At 47.7% G+C, this 20,702-nt stretch overlaps 1 protein-coding gene and 1 long non-coding RNA gene across 4 annotated transcripts in view; both read right to left on the bottom strand.

Moving 5' to 3' along the window:
• The window catches only part of Stk24 (serine/threonine kinase 24), a 63,947-nt gene that overhangs the window by 23,325 nt on the left and 19,920 nt on the right, over nt 1–20,702 (bottom strand). The gene's annotated exons all lie outside the window — the stretch shown is intronic.
• Nucleotides 6–10,708, bottom strand: LOC125616073. Its single transcript, XR_007346688.1, has 3 exons — nt 10,697–10,708; nt 3,090–3,100; nt 6–360 (listed from the first exon to the last, which is right to left on the bottom strand). It is a non-coding gene; the product is annotated as an uncharacterized LOC125616073 (long non-coding RNA).

Genomic DNA, 20,702 nt, shown 5'->3' with positions numbered 1-20,702 from the left:
ACACAGAAACAAAAAAGGAAGAATTTACTTTAAAAATAAAACCAGAAAAAATATTTTAAATATTTGGAAAGATTGTTTTCACTGTTATTCAGGATCCAGAAAGTTTTATAAACACATAGCAACAAGGAAAGCATGTCTAGGTGAGAGCCAGGCACCCATCACAGCGTGCAGGAGGCCTCCCACACCCTGCAGGGCAGCGGCCTTCCCCGGGCCCCTGCCACAGCTCATGTAGAGAGTGTGTTCCAGACCTCCAGACCAGACCCCAGGTCCCCTTCAGGACTGCACTGTGCCCAGCTCTCAGAATGTACCAGGTCCCTCCCCAGTCCCCATGTGAGTGTCACTACAAAGACTCAGAAGAGCCTTTCTAGACTGAGTCCCAGTTTCCCAGCCTTTTTGCTCTTGCAGTCTCCCTCTCCACCTGTAGGTCCGACGTCCACTTCAGACTTATTTCTCTGTATTTTCCACTTAACAGGGAACTAAAAAGTGCCTGCTGCTCTGAAGCTCTGGAAAGGCCAACTGCAGTCCTCTGCTCCTCGGGAAAGGTGACCTACATTGCCGGCCTTCCCCTGTTAGGAGGCACTGAGGCACTCTCTGCATTTGTGGAAGAAATTCCTTTTTCAACTTAAACTAAATTCTGCCATCTGGAGTTCCCTAAGCTAGTCCAACAGCCCGAGTTCTAATGTATGCAGAACACGTGCTCAAGCTATAATGCCCCAGATCACTGACGAATGAGCGCAAGCTCCGTCTTGCTGGGGTAGGGCAGAGCCTCGAATGAGGTGCCTGGGGGTCCCTGTGATGGGTACAGACACGGCACGTGCTCAACGGCCATCAGTCCTAGGTGCCTACTTGGAAGGGGCAAGTTCAGCTGAGAGTAGGACTTTCCATTCCATGCCCCATGATGTCTCAGTGCTTATTCTAGAAAATGTCCCGTCCCAACATTCCTTTCATTTCCTGAATACACTTGCTTAAAGATCTCGATTAACTGGCTCACTGGCACTGCTTTCTCTAGGCATTTCAGAAACATCCTATCTGATGGTCAGAAACACACTAGTTCAGGGAAGACCAGTTTCTTTCTAGATGACACAGGAAATCTACATTTTCTCTAAGAGGCTTTGGAACTTTCAATTTCTGTTCCCACTCCCTTTTGTTTGGCTTCTGCTTGACTCAGCTCCCGTTCCTTTTATTATCTGAGCATTAAATTTGCTAACAGCAAGATAAGCTCCGGGCAGGGAGGCCACGTCCCCTGGCAGCCTCTCCCCTCTGCAGCTAGTTGTGCAAGGACACACTGGGAAGCAATATTTCAAAGACTTGGGGAAGGTCACAATGCTGCTTCCTGAAACAGCAATAACAGTGGCCACACCCTCATCACTTCCACTGGACACTCCCAAGATCCACCCTTCTCAGAGAATGTGCTGCTGCTCTCTTCCAGCCTCTACCTAACAAGGGAGGTAACTACCTACCCAGGGAAAAATGAAATAACCCTCCGGCTGGGCTGATTTCCTCTCAAGGAAGCCCCAGCTGGGAGCTCTGACCTATTTTTCCATCATCCTAAGTTTGGGGGGATTTCCCCCTCTCTGCAATCGTAGGAAGCAGAGGCAACTGACCGCCCAGCCCGAAGGCCAAAGCCCCACCCTTCCTCCTGGACAGGGCTGTAGAAAGCCCAGGCTTGTCTGTTATAGCCAGCTCCTTCCGGGTAGGGGGTGGGGGAATGCTACCCAAACACCAGGCCCACCAGCTTCCAGGGAATTTAGGAAACACCTTAAGTCCTTGTTCAGGTCACAGCCTCCCGTGACTAATGTCCCCACTCCCACCAGCACCTGCTGAGGCATGAAATGGTAAGTCCTACTCTCACTTGCCCTTGACCTCCCTGGGTGTGCACACTACTGCAGCCACTCAAAGTCACCCCGGGAAACGGTCATGGCTCGGGGCTCTCAGGCCAGTCCCCAAGGCTCCAAGGGCACCACCTGAAGGACAAGAACAGCTAACAAGCAAGGAGAGTGACAGGTGGACGGGGACCTGAAGAAAGGCCATCCCCTCAAAGCTGTGGGAAGTTAGGGGTCAGAGCAGAGCCCTGACAGGAAGCCTAACATCCCCCTGCCCCCTGCCTCAGGCCAGGTCCTGCCGCGGGCGCCCGACCCCACGGTTCTTCCCAGGGACTCCATACTCATGAACTCCCTGTCCTGGACACTTCTCTGCCCAGCCCCCAGCCCCTATGGGCTCTGCTTTGCTCCCCACCTTCCTGGCCAAGATCATTCTAAACTATAACCCCAACTGCCAGTTCATCTTTCCTGCAGAAAAAGAAGGGTGCTAAGAATAAACACGGCACTCCTCCCCCTTCGATTAGGTCAGAGGTACTATGACACCATGAAACACAGTCACAGAGGGAAGGACGGGTCCTAAAACCCACTGGCGTGGAGCTGAGCCACTCAGCACACACCTGTGGCCCTCACATGACGGGCAGAACAGGCCCCTATGCAACACAGTCACCAGGGGGGCTCCCTGGAGCACCTGGAGCTCACCCTCTCCGACAACCACTTTCACCCCCACCAACCCTAAAGCAAGAACCCTCAGAAGGGATGCAAGTCACCCCTCAAGGTCTGGGGGGGTGATGGGTTCCCAGACCCTGTGGACACCAAATCTGTCAATGTTCGAGTTCATAAAATGGCTGTCCGCATACAACCTACTCACATCCGCAACCATGTGCTCTAAACCACCTCTAGTCGGCCAGCATGCCTAACACGTCCTACGGTGACGCAGACAGCTGTCGTGTGGCTCTGTTCAGAAAACAATGTCAAGGAAAAGTCTGCACATGTTCAGTAATGACACAATTTTTTTCCCTGAGAATTTCTGATCCACAGACTTGTCTCTACAGATGGGGAACTCAAGGATACAGAAGGCTGACTCAGCTGGCCACCAGTTTTGCTTTCTGAGGTTTTTGCTACCAGTAGTCAATTAAGGTGCAAAAATGTGTCTTGAATCTTCAAGAGACAAACACCCTCGTCACATGACTTTTATTACAGCATATTGTTATAACTATTTATCATCATATTGCTAATCTCTTACTGTGCCAAAGTTTGATTTTACCACACACACGTATGCACTGGACACACAGGGCTCAGTACCATCCACGGCCTCTCCACAGGACCAGGGGACTACTGTCCACTGCCACTCCTGCTAGAGGACTATGGCAGACTCTCCTGGACACATTGGGCAAGCTCCAGATTCCTCATCCATAAAAAAAAGTAGATACTTCAAATCTCACAGTCCAAGAGACAATAAAATGAGATGACCAAGTGAAAGTTCAGGATACTAAAAGAGCATCCGTCACAAGCTTCATCAAGGTCCTTACCCATACATGCCTCGAAATAACTGGCTCAATTAACAGAACTCACTAGTTTCTGAGCAAAATGAAACCTGGACCAATGGTCCATCGGCCTTCTACCCTGGAAGCCTGGGGCCAGAGGGCCTGAAAGGAGGGCCTGGCCTGGCCTGCAAAGGACCCATGAAGACCACTGCCCTCCAACCTACAGAGCACGGCTCACTCTCCAGGAAGAAATATGAGCAGGTATATAAGAAAAAGCAATATGAACCAGAGTAGTCTTATTCTTTAAATCAACCTCAAACAACATAATCATGAATGACCTCATGATATAATTTTCTCATAAGGGAAATGAATATTTAATAAGTAAATTCAGGAGTCAATATTTTGGAAAGGTAACAAAGTACATAAAGTGAGAAGTTTCCCCCCCCCCCCGTCCCCAGATGTCTGGACATATGTCCATAAGATGCCCGACCCATAGACAAGCAAATTCCTATAAAATCTTTCTCCTCTTTTACCCAAATGGTAACATTCAGACACATGGCACGCTTTTGCTTTTACTGAAACTTTCTTAGCATGCCCTGGAAACCCACCTAGGGCTTGCTTTGTCTTGCCATAACTAGTCTAGGCTCTGGCGACATTAGGTGTTTTTACTCTATCAGGAGCCAGGTGTCCATGAAGAACCTCAAACATCTGTCGTTCTGCCATCAGAACTGAGGGGTCAGGGATCCATCAGAACTTTAACAGATGCATTCTTGTCCTTTGCAGAGACAGTTATTTCCACTTTTGTTGTTATTTTATGAGCTGAACTGCTGCCCCCCCCCCACCACCACCACCACCACCAGACTCACAGTGTGAGGCCCCTAACCCTCAGTACTTCAAACAGGACTGGATATGGAGACAGTGTCTTCAAAGAGGTAATTAAGTTACAAGGACACTATCAGGCTGGGTCCTAATCCAATATGGCTGGTGTCTGGTAAAGACTGCAGATTAGGACACACAGGATTTTTTCTTTTCTTTCTTTTTTGCAACGCTGAGGCTTGAACCCAGGACCTACCACATGACAGGCAAGTGCTCTACCGCTGAGCTACTTCCTCAGCCCCAAGACACATGGTCACAAGGACTGAAGACCTTGTGAAGACAAGGCAGCCACCTATAAGCCAAGGAGATAAGGCTCCCAGAAACAACCCCACCATGGCCTGGATTTCCAGTCTCCAGAGGATGAAGAGAACAGATCTCTGTAAAAGCCACCCTGTCTGGCTTTGGAACTGGAGGTGGTAGTTGGGGGAATGTGGTATTTACACACACACATGCACACACACACCCCAACCACCTCAGAGATGGGACCCAGCTGTAAACAGAGTTCACTTTTGTTTTACACACAGTGTATACACATCGCCTGAAGGTGATTTTACAATGACTTCAGTGGACGTGAATTTTGACTGTGACCCATTGATTCCCCAAGTAGAATTTTCCACTTGTAGCATCAGATAGGTGCTCAAAACTTTCAGATTGTGGAGCACCTCCAATTTCAGATTAGATACTCAACATGTGCTTGGCTGTGGCAACCCTAGTAAACTAAAGGTGGTCATCAATCCGTAAGTGAAATTTACCATCTCTTCTTACAAGGTTAGACCTCTTCTTATATTGAAGTCAGGTAATTACTCTTTCTTGCAAACACTTTATACATTTTGTCCATTTTCCTAATGGGCTGCTGACCTTCCTTGAATGCAGGAGCTTTAACTTTAAGAGAAACCAGCGTTCTGTATCATGAGTCACCAACACAGCCTTTTCCCATTTGTCTTTAGTTTTTGCTTTTTGGTAGTTCTTCCTTGCAGAATTAGCGTAATGCAGATGTGATGACCATTCACAGGAAAGCTTGCCTTAAACTGTTTGCAAGTACTTTCTAAGAATCCAGAATTGGTGACTAAAGGTTGAGGCTCTCCACATTGACCTTTGTGAGGCATGGAAGGTATCAGGTACCTCCAGAAAAGTTAAGAAAATATAAGGAAGCAAGAGAGATTCCCCATAGTTAACAAGGAAAGATTTTTAAAGCAAGAATTTGAAAACAATGCTCTGCTTTGCATCTGCACTACATTCGAAGCCCTCCGGATTTAGTCCCTGTTTTTGCAGCTGTGACCAAAAAAACCTAACTAGAACAATTTTGGAAGTGGAAACGTTTATTTGGAGCTCAGTTTCAGAGGTCTTGGTCACAAGCAGCTAACTTCATTGCCCTGGGCCCAAGGTGAGGCAAAACATGATGGTGGAAGGGCGGGGTGGAGGAAAGCAGCTCAAGACAAGACAATCAGGAAGCAGAGCTCCAACATCAAGACAGATACATGCCCCAAAGGACGCCCCCAGGGGCCTACCACCTCCAGCCTCACCCTACCTGTCCACAGTCACCACCCAGTTAATCCCTCTAAGGGATAATGCACTGATTAGGCTAAACTCTCATAACCCAATCATCTTGCCACTAAACTTTCTTCCACTGTCTCACACATGAGCTTTGGGGGTCATGTGACATCTAACCTATACCAGCCCCTTATCAGCTTCTGGGTCACTAGCCCACCCATGTCAGAGAAGTCCTCAGCCTCCTGTAGCCTCAGTTGCCTCCTTTGTTCAGGGGACCCAAGAGCATCCAGCTCAGAGGGTGACAGAGAAAGTCAGGCAGAGCCTGGTATACAAGCTGTGCCCATACAGTTACCTACTATATACTAACTCAGGAGTGTCCCCTGTCTGGACCCCAGCCCACAGGGGACTGTGACCCTCTCTCCAAACCTCCCTCGCTTCTCCCTGACAGCCTGTAGTTAGTGCAGAATGCAGGTCCTGACCTCAAAGGGTTCTTCCATTGTTCTTCCATCTCAAGGTTGCTGGAATTTCTTACATGATTAGCTAGACACATCATATGGACTCTGGACACACAAAATGAATTAAGATCTATACTCTTGACTTTAAGGAGATTTTGATAACTGAAAAGTGGGCTAAAAAACTTCAATGGTGGACGCACAGAACACCAGGCTCAGGAAGGCCGGGTGATCTAAGTGAGACACCTCAACATGCTCAAGGAATAGAAGAGGCACCAAGTCGTCCTGTGAAGGGCTCCGATCAGCCAGCTTGGGTCGGGGTAACAGGTGGATGTGTTCTACAGACACAAAGCAAGCACATTCAGCGAAAGTACTCAGGAACAAGATGGACACCCCGGGGTACTGAGAAACTGATGTGACTCCATTTTTTGAAAACAGCTTCTACCTCAAGGCCTGTCCAGAGGAAGGGGGCGTGACCCTTGTCCTTGGAAAAACCCACAGAGCACACTCCTAGGCACATACCCACCCTGCTGAGTTGTTTGTCTGCAAATAACAGGAGAGGATCTGTGGAGCCAGGTGTCCCTGTCTCAGGCTAGGTGAGGACCCATAGCAACCCCCTAGTAACCACCAATCAGCATGAGACAGGGAAAATACCTGGGATGCCAGATGACCCCCCCTTCCCAGTAGTTTATGGTGGTTGATAACATGTTGGGAAACCATGTAGTTTAGCACGTACACCCCTCATGGCTTAAACAATCAGTTCAAAGGAATCCCCTTTTGTACTAACCAATCACCCCGACCCCACTTGTTCCTGCCAGGGAATGTGCTAATCAATGTTAAGAGTTGTTGTTTGATTTTCCTGCAGTATGGAATGATTTCCTGTGTGATGTTGTGACGCATAGAGTATCCCCAAAAACCTTTAAAATCTCACTGAGCAAAGAACCGGGACTCACTTCCTGGGACCGCTGCGGTGGAAACAGTTGTGAGTCCAGGCTCGAGCTTGCAATAAAGACTCTTGTGTGACTGCATCGGACTTGGCTCCTGGAGGTCTATTGGGGTCCCACGAATCTGGCATTACAGGACCAGCTGACGAGGTGAAGGCTCATTCCATAAGCAGTGGATAGTCTCCAGACCTTTGCCAATGCAATAAACAATCAGCCCCTGCAGCATGGCGGAGTGAATGGAGAGGAGAGGAGGAAGATCCACCCAAAATCAAAGCAGAGGTCAGGCGAGACCAGACACTCTGTAGGCAGCACCAAGGAGCTTTCCCCGGGGCTGGATGGGAAAGCAAGAGCCACGGCTGTTTCAGGATTCTGGGTCCAAGGAAATACACACAGAAGGACAGAGGAAGACACCAGGGTGGGTGGGAAACGGAACTGTCTCCTCATCTGCATCTCTGCCACACGATATGCACTCTGGGGAGAAGAGCCAGGCAGCAGCTGGAACGAGGTTTCTGGAGAAACGCGGTGAGCTCACGGTTCCATGAAGATGGCGGAGGTTCCGCAAATGCAAAGGAACCTTCCTGGGCTTCCCTTATCTGACCATGCCGCAGTCTGGCTGGGCACAAATCACGAGCAAATGAAGCAGGAACAAACTTTATTTCTGAACTCCACCAGCACACTCCACACACACTCCTGGGAACTCTCCCAAACCCACCCACTCGGCTCCTCCAGCAACCACCAACCTGAAATCCCTCCTCCGGCACTTCCCCAACCAATGCGAACTCTTCAGGAATCCCCGGAAGAGCGCAAGCGAACTAAATGGGAACTCCTCAAGTACTTGAAAGTCATTATCTTAATGGCTCCCTGGCGTCACCTCTCAACCACTACTTCTGGCAAAAATGCCATGCGTCATCCCAACTCGGCTGTGGCCCTCAACAGACCAAAAGCAGCTGCCTCTGGGAAATGAGGCTGCTGTGAATTCCCTCCCAAGAGGAACAAACCCTTCCTCCAGGGAGCTTAGGTCCAGGGGAGACAAGAAGGCCACCTGTACACACAAACACCAGAGCACACTCTCTAACCTCGCTTGTTCTAGAGATCCATTTGTCCTCCCTAGAAAAAAAAAAAAAAAGAGCAACTGTGTGTTCCTGAGACTCTCCCTTTCCCCCCTTCCCTACGAAGTTGAAAATACAAATCTGTGACTTTGGTCATTTAAAAAGCCAGGCATCTCTTCGCTGGCTCCTACATGCATATGTTCGAGCCCTTTTCTCCTGTTAGCATATCCTGTGTGAGTTTCATTCCCAGGTACAGAACCCAAACAAATAGAGGAAGTTTTTCCCTCCGTCACAAATGATATGTACAACTGGGGGAAAAAAGATTAACTGAAGGAGTGCAATGAACCTATGCAAGCCACCAGGTGAAGAAGAGCACTTAATTCCCTCGGTTAACAATAGAACCACACACATGAGGTTCCCGCCTTGGCGAGGGCAAAGACAAAGGGCAAAGCCAGGATATAAAGGATGGAGCAAGACTTGTTACTAGAAACACGTGAGAAGAACCTGTGGTTACTTAGAAAGCAATGCTCTCCCTAGAAAGAAAGCACGGGGGTTTTATTCAAAGAGCCTCCACATATTCACATAGGGAAGCCCATGTAAGGGTAGCCACATTTCTGTGCATGCTCAGCTAAAGGCCATAGAGCACCTGTCCCAAAAGGAAAGACAACAGACAAGAATACTTCTGGGCATGCTAGATTCAATATTATAATGAAACAAGTTTATTCTAGGTCCCTAAAAGAATGAGTCAGAGCCAGGCACAGTGGCAAACACCTGTAATCCCGGCAACCCAGGAGGCTGAGGCAGGAGGATCACAAGTTTGAGGCCAGCCTCAGAAACTTAGACCCCAAGCAATTCAGTAAGACCTTGTCTCAAAAAAACAAAAAGAGCTGGGGATTTGGCTCAGTGGCATGACAAAACACTCCTGGTTCAATCCCTAGTACCCCAATATCAAAAAGAAAAAGGGGGCGGGGAAAAACGGAGTGGCTCAGTGACTTTGTCTGGTTCTTCCCAAGTTTTTCCAAAAACTTTCAGCTGAAACAAAATGAAAGGACACTTTGAAAGTTTGTTAATCTGGGAGTGGGCCCCGAAAGGTTCCTGCCTGGTTTATCAGGTAACAATAAGATGACCTTAAAATCGCAAGACAGCATTAACTCTCTCTGGTCACTTTTCCACTTACTGCCCTAGTTCACAGAACAGCGGGGGGGGGGGGGGGGGGGTAGACAGAGACACACAGCACGGCAGTTATTAGGGACACCAGCCAACAACACAGAGCTGGCTGCACGTTTCCTGGGAAANCCCAAAATCAAAGCAGAGGTCAGGCGAGACCAGACACTCTGTAGGCAGCACCAAGGAGCTTTCCCCGGGGCTGGATGGGAAAGCAAGAGCCACGGCTGTTTCAGGATTCTGGGTCCAAGGAAATACACACAGAAGGACAGAGGAAGACACCAGGGTGGGTGCGGTGCAGAGCGCCTGGGACTTGCTTGGCTGGGACACAGGAGGAAGTCTGGGCTGTTCTGTGCCCTGAGACACCAGGCACTGTGCTAGATAGATGCCTCCTTTGCACAAGTCATCGTGATTGTCAATCTGAATCACCAACTTGATTGGATTAAGAAATGCCCCCAAGATTGAAGCTTCTGGGTGTGTCTAGGAATGAGGCAGCAAATTAAAGCAGAGATCCTCCCAGCATGGGCAGCACCATCCAACAGGTTGGAGACTTGGGTGGAATAAAAATTGGAAGAACAAGGAAGGAGCAGCAAGTTTAATTCTTCTTGAACAGGGTCTTGATTGCTGCTGCCATCGCCTCGGGACCATCAGACTCCAGCTCCGTAACTCTTCCAAAGTGGACTCTGCCCGTGGTTCTCCAGGGATTCCCAGGACTTGGATCCTGGACTGGGGTACAATGGACCAGGGTAGCATCATTGATCCCTCTTGTTCTGAGGCCTCAGCATCCTGAGCTGCACAGTTACTGGTTCCTCCAGCTCTCCAGCCTGGCCCTACAGCCCCACACCTGTCACCCTGCCACAGCACACCCTCCCCGGCTCACCCGAAAACAATGCCCTGTGGCTGACAGGGCCCTCCTCACTGGGCTTAGGGCCAAGTATGGGAGAGGGGTGCTGCTGACTAGGAGGCAGGCCCTGGCCTGAGCTGGTGGAGGGGCCTCAGGAAGGACTGAAGCGTTCGGAGGCAGGAACAAACATGGAATGGCACAAAGATGGCTGTAAAGTAAGTATCCACTGCGAACACAGCTGTGCAACTAAACCTGAGGACGTATGGACTAGAACAGAGCAACCCAACATCACTGTTCCTAATTCTTAGATCAAAGGAAAAAATCAAAACCATCACTACAAATTAGCTCAAAATGATGCTGGGAACCCGATACACACAACAAAACTATCACATAGCCAGATTTACTTAGAACAAATTCATAGCAGTATTTTCATGACCAAGCACCCCCCAAATTGAAGTGTCCAATCAATAAGTCTTTTTAAAAGTAAAGTAAAAAAAAAAAAGGAGATATGCATAATTATAAAAATATCACAATGACAAGTAAATCCTGTAATTTTTAACACAATAAATAACCTCCAGCCACTGTCATCAAGAACAACGCAAGTACCGAACATGAGCAAAGTCCTGCACTTGGGCGGTGTATGTGGGTGTAAAGAAAATCATTGTAGACAAAAAAACAGATAAATCATAAACTTTAGGAGACTAAGTTTTTAAAATCTGAACAAATGGATCCCCTTTCTCAACAGCATATTCATTAAATTTACAAAGAATAAGAACTACAGGAAGAAAAGCGGGAATAAATGAATTGCTTTGGCCTCGTCCAACACACACACACACACACACACACACACACCAAGAGATGCAAAGGAGTTTTTTTCCTTATGTTAAGCCCTGAGGGAACTGATCATTTTAACAACTACCCAGTGAGGCCCAGAACTTTCTGATGACATCACAATAGGTGTGGGGGGGGGGGATTCTGCAGGGATGCAGCACTTCCTGAGATGGGGAGTGAACAACCACTGAGGGGAGGAGCCCAAACAGACCGGGTTTTCAGAGGAAAAAAGAGAAAGTCCGTGTTTTAGACGTGACTACGCAGGCACTTCAACTACCCTAGTCTCTTTTTTCCTGAGCCCACCCAGCCCACCCCTAGCAACTCCCAGGACTGGCTCAGCCTGCCCCCAAGAGGCCTGCACTGGGGGAAGCTGAGGGCTCCATAGGACCCAGAGGATACAGTGGGTGGTCACTGTCCCTAAGAAGGGGACAACCCCAAAATTTCTCCTTCCTTTTTCTGATCAAGTATGAAGGTCCCCACCCCTATACTTCACACTGTACGAAACAGCTTTACAGCTTTTGGTTCTCTCAATCCTCCTCAGGTGCTCGGCCTCTGCCCATGTTACTACTGAAGATGTCTGGTCACGTGGTGAGGAAGAAGAGCTGGGAATCAGAAACCTAAACAAGAACCACAGCAACAAACACTCACTATTAATTTCTAAAGGGTTCTGGTAAGGAAAATGCCACCTTGTGATTGATTGTTCTCAACATTTGCTTTTTAAACTGGGCTCCTTGTAGAAACCTAATGAACTCTGATCTGATTGCCTCCATCAAGTGCCTGTCAGAAATGCCCACCTGCAATTTGAGGGACCTGCATGCTTCACCCCCACCATGCCCAGAATAAAAATTTTTGGTTTTAAAATCCTTTATAAATTGGAAAGAACTTGGGGTGTCTCAAATGCTCTTCTTATGGTCTGTACCACGAGGCTGTCTGTTTTGGAAGGGGCTGTGGGGGTGGAGGAGGATCCCTCCTGGGGGGGCATCTAGATGTTCCTCTCTCAATCAACACAAATTTGACACAAGACTATGATAAATCTATTAAAGGAAAGTTTTTGAGCCCTGGGAAGTAAGGTTTTTCTTCCCTCCAGCACATCTGTCCTCATTAAGAGCAGTCAGTCAACAATTAGAAACTGCTGAATTGAGTTAAGTTTTGTTACAATTATGTTATAAAGCTAACAATGTGTTTCTTCTACAAAAGTGAAACATTGTTAACTACTAATATGATTCCCAGTAATGACAAGATTATCCTTCTGCTGGGTAAAAATTTTACTTGTCAACTATGTAAACATGTCAGAAATATCAATACCAAAAACCTGAAGAGTGATTGTTGATTTTCAGTCCTCGTTCTTTAAGATCCCGACCAGAGAGATCAAGGTGAGTCAGCAGGTGAACTGGCTCAGAAGACCTCATGCATTTTGCTGAATTTTAAAGAGTTGCTTTTAAAAGCACCACCTGGCACCTAGGAAACGGGTGATTCCCGTGAAGGCTGCTCAGTGCAGGCCTTGTGCACTGGGAATCCTCCCCAGCCACGGGAGGAGAGTGACTGGGCTCTCCCAGCTAGCTACCCTGGTGGCTTTCCTGGTGTCTGAAAACTTGGGGCTCTCCTCCTTCCTGCTTTGGGCCACTTGACTCGCCTTTTTTTTCTGCAGAGTTCCTCTCCAGAGTGGACACTGGTCACACGGTAGGTTCTTGGTTTATGATGAGTTATTAAGGAGCAAAGGAGAACAGTCAAGCTGCACTCGGGCTGGACATAGGAATCTGGGGTGCCGGCGTCAGGCAACAGGTCCAGGGGAGGGCCCCCGACCTAAGGACACTGGCTCCTTGCCTGACACCCAACGTGGCAGGAAACACCACCCTAGGGTCTACATGTAGTCGGTGAGGAGACCCTGCCAAGGTCCACAGGACCCAAATGGCCCAGCCCCGACTGGCAGGAAGCAGGCAGCCCCGCGGCTCTGCCTAGCACCCAGCAAGCCTCAAGGGGCAGCGGCCACCACACTCCCTACAGCTACTCCAGGGCCCAGCAGAGGCCTGGGTCTGCCAGTTTTATACTGTGAAGCAGGTGTCACTCACCTGAAGGCCTGCACCTAACACTGCAGTACAGGACCACCCTCCCTCCACCCCCAGTGAGGGGTCAGCTCCCTGGGAATAAGGCTTCTCCAGGTTACGTGACAAGGACTGCCTGGTAACCAAACTGTGATCTGTCAGCTCTTGTATCATACCATGTTTCAGAATTTGTTCAGAAATAACGTGGTTTCAGAAATTCCAGAAAGCCTGTGGCATAATTATTTTACCTAACACATCAGGTGTGCTGTGCTGAGATACTCCAGAGGTTTCAATATGCAGAGCGTGTATCTAGACACAAAGAGCCAGAAACTCAATTAATACTTATTTTAAATTATAGATAACATTAGCCAGAAAGCAGTTGAATTTATTTTTGTAGAAGTAAAATATTTAGCCTAATTGGAATTTGACTTCCTTTCAACTTTCTGGATGTAAAACCCTAAAATGGAGCTGCCAGATGTCCCCCGGGACTTTCTTCAATTACTCCAGGACAGTGTGTTCAGGAGGAAAGAGAGTTCCATCCTCATCCTTGGAAACAGCGAAAGCAGATCCTTTACATCATATCGACTTCAGCAGCAACCATCTGATTTTTCCACGTTGGTGTGAAACGGACAGCATTCCCTTCTGATTGGATTTGGGGAGTGGCGTGGGGGTGCAAACCAGGGCCTCGCTGGCACATTCTAGGCAAGTGTCCTACCACTGAGCCACTTCCAGCCCTTCCTTGTGATTGCAAAGCAAGATTTCCTTGCTGGTTTTGTTTGGTCGATCTAAAAGGAAACAAAGAGCTTTGCTCTGTCCCTGGTCACAGTGAAGTCTGATGCCAGGGTCTCAAAGCACTATTTCTGATTTTTCCCAGAAGCACAACAGCAGATAGCATGCGATCAGAATTACTCTTACAGAAAACAGATGTGTTTCTCCCTCTCCCAGCAGCTGTGCCAGGGCCAGGGCCAATCAAGGATTCAGTAAATAACTTCCAAAGGGCAAGAACAACTTTGGAGAGTGCTGTCCTGAAACCACTCACACAGGAGGGGGACAGGGTCCCCGATCCTAAACTCCCATCCAGCACATCATTCGTCTTTCCCTGAACGTTTTTATCGGTGCATTACAGCTGTACATATGGTGGGTTTGCTGTTCCAAAATCGTATGTGCACACCCTGTAATATGTTCAATATCGCTCCACAGGCCTTCCACCTCTTGGTCCCTTTTCCTCTACTGACCTTCCTTTGATTTTTCATGACATCCTCACTCCTCCACTTTGCTTTTCCTTTTTCCTCTCTAGCTTCCACATATGAGAGAAAATATACCACGCTCGACCTCCTGAGTTTGGCATTGACTTAACATAATGTTCTCAAGATCCATCCATTTTCCTGCAGGTGATGTAATTTCACTTTTCTTTATGGCTGAATTGAACTCCTGTTTATACATACCACGTTTTCTTCATCTATTCGTCTGTGGATGGACACCTAGGCTGGTTCCATAATTTGGCTATTGTGGATTGTGCAGCTATAAACATGGGTATGCATGTGTCACTGTAGTATGATGACTTCAGTTCTTTAAGATAAATACTGAGGAGTGGTATTGCTGGGTCATATGGCGATTTCACGCCTAGTCTTTTGAGGAACCTCCACACTGTTTGGTGGTTGCATTAGCTGACAATCCCACCAACAGTGAACACCAAGTGTTCGTTTTTCTCCAGCATTTATTGTTATTCCTATTCTTGATGACTGTCATTCTGGCTGAGATGAAAACTCAGTGTAGTTTTGATTTGCGTTTCCCTAACTGCTAATGATGTGGAACATTTTTTCACATATTTGTTGGCCATTTTTCATTTCTTCTTTTGAAAAGTGTCTGTTTAATTCATTTGCCCATTTATCAATTGGGGTTTTTTGGTGTTAAGTTTCTCTGAGTTCTTCATGTATTCTACACATTAATCATCTGTCAGAATAGTAGCTAGCAAAAATTTTCTCCCATTCTGTAGACTCTCTTCATATTCTTAACTGTTTCCTTTGCTGTGCAGAAGCCCTTTAATTCGCTGCCATCCCATTTATTAATATTTGGCATTAATTCCTAAGCTTCAGGGGTCCTCTTGAGAAAGCCCTTGCTGGTGCCTATATGCTGGAGTGTTGACCCTGCATTTTCTTCTAAGAGGTACATCGTTTCTGGTCTAATTCCTAGGCCTTTAACCCATTTTTGAGTTGATTCTTGTGCAGGGTGAGAGAAAAGGGTCTAGTTTCATTCTTTTCATGTGCATAACCAGTTTTCCTAGCACCATTTGGTAAAGAGGCTGTCTAGTCGCCAATGTATGTTTCTGACACCTTTGTCAAGGATCAGACAACTGTAGAAATGTGGGTTTGTCTGTGTCTTCTCTTCTGTGCTACTGATCTGTGTGTCTATTTTTTCCCAGGACCATGCAGTTTTGTAACTGCAGCTCTGTGGTATAATTGGAAGTCAGGTGTTGTGGTGCCTCCAGCATTGCTGTTTTGGCTTAGAATCGCTTTGGCTACGTGGGGTCTGTTAACATCACTGGTATTTTCATGGGCATTGCATTGAGTCTGTTTACTGCTCTCAGCTGTATGGAAATTTTAACAATATTGTTTGCCTCTCTGTGAACATATGAGGTCTTTTCGTCCTTCTGGGTCTTCTTCAATGTTCTTCATTTCCATTGTAGCAGCCTTTCACCTCCTTGGTGAGATTAATTTCCAGGGTTTTTTGGTTGTGGGGTGGGGTGGGGTGAGGCTATTGCAGCATAATGGTTTTAGTAGCTGAGCACAACTAACCAGGGAAGAGCTGACAGGAAGCCGAGAGGCAGCAAGCACGTGCACAAGAACCGAACAAATCCTCATCTCCAAGTTTGGAATAAACAAATGTGACTTCCAAGCCATGGCGAGGCAGCCAGAGTGGAAGAGAGAATTGTTATGGTCCTAACTGAAGTGACAAGGACAAAGCTTTTGTTTATTGCTCAGAGGAAGGGAATTCTTCTGGAAAAAAGAAGTCGACTCCTTCTGTGCTACCATGTCAAACACAGCATGAGGCTAGTGTGCAAGAAGACATGTCCCCACTGTAGCTGGAACGTGGTGAGCAGCTTCTCCTTGCAGCAAGAAACAGCTACAAAGCTCAGAACCCATCAGACTAAAAGGCCTCTCCGCTCGCTCACACCGGTTAACAGCGGGGCTACTCTGCAAGAACACTACCTCCTCCCAAACCCAAATAAAAATCCAACTGACAGACAAGACATCTGAGGAAATTACCACTCAAAAGAACTAATTGTGCATCTAAACACGTTTCTAAAAATTCACATGACTTTCCTCTTTTCAGAAACTTAGTACATTTGCATAACTTAAATGGAATCATAAACCCCAAATCCGTTTTTTTCAGACAGTAAGTCAATTAATTGAAGCCAACAATAGTGAAAATACAAATAAGCATCACGGAAACAGGACGGCCACTTGAAGTAACTCTAAAACAATTATGTTTAAAATAACCAGCCAAAAATCTAAGAAAACAACTTAGACCAGTCCCAAAACGGATGACAGAACAGACAGATCGCACCGTTTCCGGGGACACGTCCCATGCCCCCTTGGCGTCTCTGGAGGCCACAGGCACACACACCCCTGCTTCCAGCACAGCCCGGCCCAGAGCCTCCTCCGCAGCCCTCCTCGGTGCGCCCTGGCCACAGCACTCTTGCTCCACAGCCACCTGTCACCTTCTCCATGCGTCTTCTTTCGGGGCTGGCCCCGACCACTCACCTGCCCGCGTTGTCTCCACGGCACAAACTGTGGCCCTGTCCGTGGAGTATTTCAGGGACGGGTTTACGTCGCCACTGCCCTCTGAATTCTCGTTAACAAAATTCACATGACGCCTCCTTTTCCTGCTGGATCAGGAGGTGAGGCCAGCGATTCTGTTCCGTTTCCTTCCATCTACGAAGACCCCGGCAAGGCCACAGAAGCCAGGTCCCCAAACAGGCTGCGGCCACTCCCCTCACCTCTCAGGCTCCCTCACACACACCTTCCAAGAACGAAGAGCCCAGGACAGCTAGCCCCGGAGGTCTGGCCCTGCCAGCCAGGTTCACGAGGGAGCGCGCCCACACACGCCAGCCTGCTGCCCTCTGCAGGGAGTCTGTGACACGGAAGCCTGCTCTTCCTCACCTGCTGGCTTGTCTCGTGTAGGTAACCGGAGACAAGGAGGACTCTTCCTCCCGTCCCAGGAGTAGAGGTGGGTGGACGGGATGTGCAGGCACCCGCACCGCAAGGGTGACAACAGACAGCCTCGAGGACACGGGCGTGAACTGAAGCACTAGGGCCTCTCGGGGAAACTTCGACCCTCAATCACAACAGCAAGAGTGAGCCGGGGGCCCGCCACGCGCTGCGACTGACCGCCACCTCAGCAAGCAGCTGACCCCGAACACAGGGTTTAGCCTGCAGCGTGACTCGGGCAAGAAAACAAAGGATGAGTTTTCTGAACCTGGTTTGAGTTTCTGGAATTGGCCCCCTGACCTCATCAGATCTGAAGATGCTGCTGTCTCCGGTTGTAAAGATAGCCCATGTGTGAACTATTCTACAAAGACACACAAACACCCGGACACTCAACTTCTAAGAAGCAAGGAGCTAGGTAACAACTCCCCAGTGTCTCCTGCTGACCGTGGCCAGCCACGGACACCCAGCCACTCTGCACAGGGAACCGTGTGCCCCGAGAAACCACCCACCGCACACCCTCTGTGACTTCTTCCGCCACCAGGCCCAACACTCACTTTTCCAGTTACTCTCCAAGAGACAGATGGGAGGTGTTCCAAGCAAGAGGAAAGGTGGCATTTGGGTTAAAAGGCATTTCTCTCTGTAGCCACACTTGAACTTTAAAGATTAGGTACAAAAACACTAAAACCCAAAATCCACTGCCAGCAGACCTTCCCAAGGACACAAACTAAAATTCTTCTTTTTTCAACCCAGTAACCTAACCTCTTAAAGACAAAAACTCAACTAGGAAATGCTAACTTACTGTGATCCATCCTTTCCCTTAGTAAGAAGGCAACGGGGGGAAGCAGGCAGGTCCCTAGTCCCCATCTGTGGCAATAGCCTGTCTCTCACTGCACACCAGGCTCCATTCTGACCACCCTGACTAGTGGGGAAACTGAGCCAGGTTGCTGTAGCTCCGTGTAGCTAACCTTGCCTGGGGCTGGTACTCGTGAATACAAACTTCAGAGACCATACTAAGACACTGATGGGAACCCAAGGACTTCTAAAGGCAAGTTCCTGCTGCAACTGGCCCTAAGGTCCCCGGCAACCACTGTGCTTTTGAGTGTGGCATGTGTATGTCCCCTTTCTCTTAGGGCCAAGCCTGTCAGCCTCTGAATTCCAAGAAACCAACTTCAAATTAAAAAAAAAAAAAAAAAAGTGTCCAGAAACACAGAGTCACCTAGGACTGAAGGAGTCAGAAGAAAAGCAGGAGGTCCTCACACCACACCTCAGTGCAGAAACTAAGATTGGTGGCATCTCCTCCTCCAAGAAGAGACACACCGGCTGGGGCTATAGCTCAGTGACAGTGCTTGCCTTGCCTTGTGAGGCACTGGGTTCAATCCTCAGCACCACATAGAAATAAACAAAGACATGCTGTCCATCTACAACTACAAAAAATAAAAATTAAAAAAAAAAAAAAGAGCAACATTTATTTTAAAAGAACCAATGCTTGCTACCAAACATTTGTGTGGGGGTGGGGGGTTGAACCCAGGGCCTTGTGCATGTGAGGCAAGCACTCTACTAACTGAGTTATATCCCCATCCCTGCTACCAAACATTTTCAACATAAGCCAACTTCACCTCATTGCACTTGCTGAAAATGTGATCACTAATAACATCAGGGCTGAGGATGCAGCTCAGTGCAGGCCTGCTTAGCACACACTGGTCCTGGGTTCTACCCCTAGTCCTGCAAAATAATAAGCAACAATGATAACGGTGACTCCAAAATCCACCAGCCATGGCTAGAAGCAAGAGGAAAAGCTCACAAGGAAACACAAACTCACTGCTGCTAGCCTGTTCTATCATCGCCTTGTCTTGGACCTATCTCCACTGGTTTCATTTATAATAAGAAGAAGTCATTAAGTGCAACTGAAACCTATAATCTCATATTAAGTCAACAAAAAGTAATTAAAAGTCAAGGTTTAGCAGGTAAAGCTCAAGGTAAAGCAGGTGGAGTACCTAACCCAATGTAACAAAGCTTGGCCAATGTCACAGCTTGCTTATCTACTTTCAGCAGCCAGCAGCCACTCAATGCTAAGACATCAGAATTTCTCAGCCAGGAGCATAGCTAGCAAGACTCCTTCTACACATTCCATTATACATCATCCCACAATTTTCCTTTAAAAAAACAAATCAGCTTTCCCTTGGACAAACAAATGCCTGAAGATATCTGATCCTTACCACCTAATGCAATGCAAATACTGAAATATGAAATTTTCTCTATGAGGGAGAAAGGGAGGTAGGGAGAGGAAGGACACAGTGTTCTGAGGACATGTGTTTTAAAAGTTTAATTCAAGAATTCTTAAGATATCCCATCAACCAGGAAAGATTAAGAAAAAGCCACTCAAAAATTAATTTACTTCTCTAAAGAATTATCAAAACTCTCCAACATACCAACAAAACCATTATCTGACAGGTTTTCAAAAAGGCATAAATCTACACCAGTCATCCCTTACAGCCACATCAGTGACCCTCCAGAGCCGGAGCGGTCCCAATTGTAAGAAGGCGGCATCGGTAAGGGTGCACCCCAGGGTGAGAGCCAGAAGGAGCCAGCACAAGTGGTCAGGAAGGGTGTGGCCCTGGAAAGCAGGCTTCCCAGGAAGGCTGCAAGACGGGTGTCAGTGCCCGCAATTCTCTAGGTGACCACAGAACCATCCAGTGAGAACAAAGCAGTGCCAACAAGGAAGGTGAAGAACCACGAATCCAGAACGAGGTTCAAGGCAGAGCCTGGATGTAGGCCTGGGGAGGGAGAAACGGGCCTCTGCAGAGCTCGTGTGACACAGGTCTAGCAGCTGAAGCAGCTGCCTCACTGGCAGGGAGGGAACCGACTTCCAGAACACATTCCTGGGAGAAAGACTTGTGGACATTGCCTAGCCTCCTGGAGATATGGCAAAGTAGGCCCCAGCTACTGGCACAAATTCACATCACGCATTTAACACATCCAAGTACAAAGGGGAACATCACATGCAGGGCAGCAGAATACAACAGACACTAGTATGGCAATATGTAAATCAGTGGATGTGTAACCGATGTGATTCTGCAATCTGTATATGGGGTAAAAATGGGAGTTCATAACCCACTTGAATCAAAATGTGAAATATGATATATCAAGAACTATGTAATGTTTTGAACAACAATAAAAATTATATTAAAAAAAAAAAAAAAAGAACATGCACACTGAAAATAGAATAAAACCAAAGACACATCAGGCAAGATTTCTCTGGCTCAACTACCCAATGGTGGCCATAATTAAAAACTCAACACTAGGTCAAATAAGATGGTTCCAGATGTTACCCAATATCATTGCACAGCAGGCAAGTGTGAAATGGTGACCCTGGACCAGCAGCCAGCAGGTCCATTGCTAATGTGCTCAAGCTTTGGCGGGACCACATCAGCCACATGCCAAGTGGTGCTGAGAATTAAGAAGAGGACAGATCCCCCCCCCCCCCAGAGAACTGT

This window comes from Marmota marmota, unplaced genomic scaffold, assembly GCF_001458135.2.
Source record: "Marmota marmota marmota unplaced genomic scaffold, marMar, whole genome shotgun sequence".
In the NCBI taxonomy this organism is placed as follows: domain Eukaryota; kingdom Metazoa; phylum Chordata; class Mammalia; order Rodentia; family Sciuridae; genus Marmota; species Marmota marmota.
This window is presented reverse-complemented; position numbering and strand designations above follow the sequence as displayed.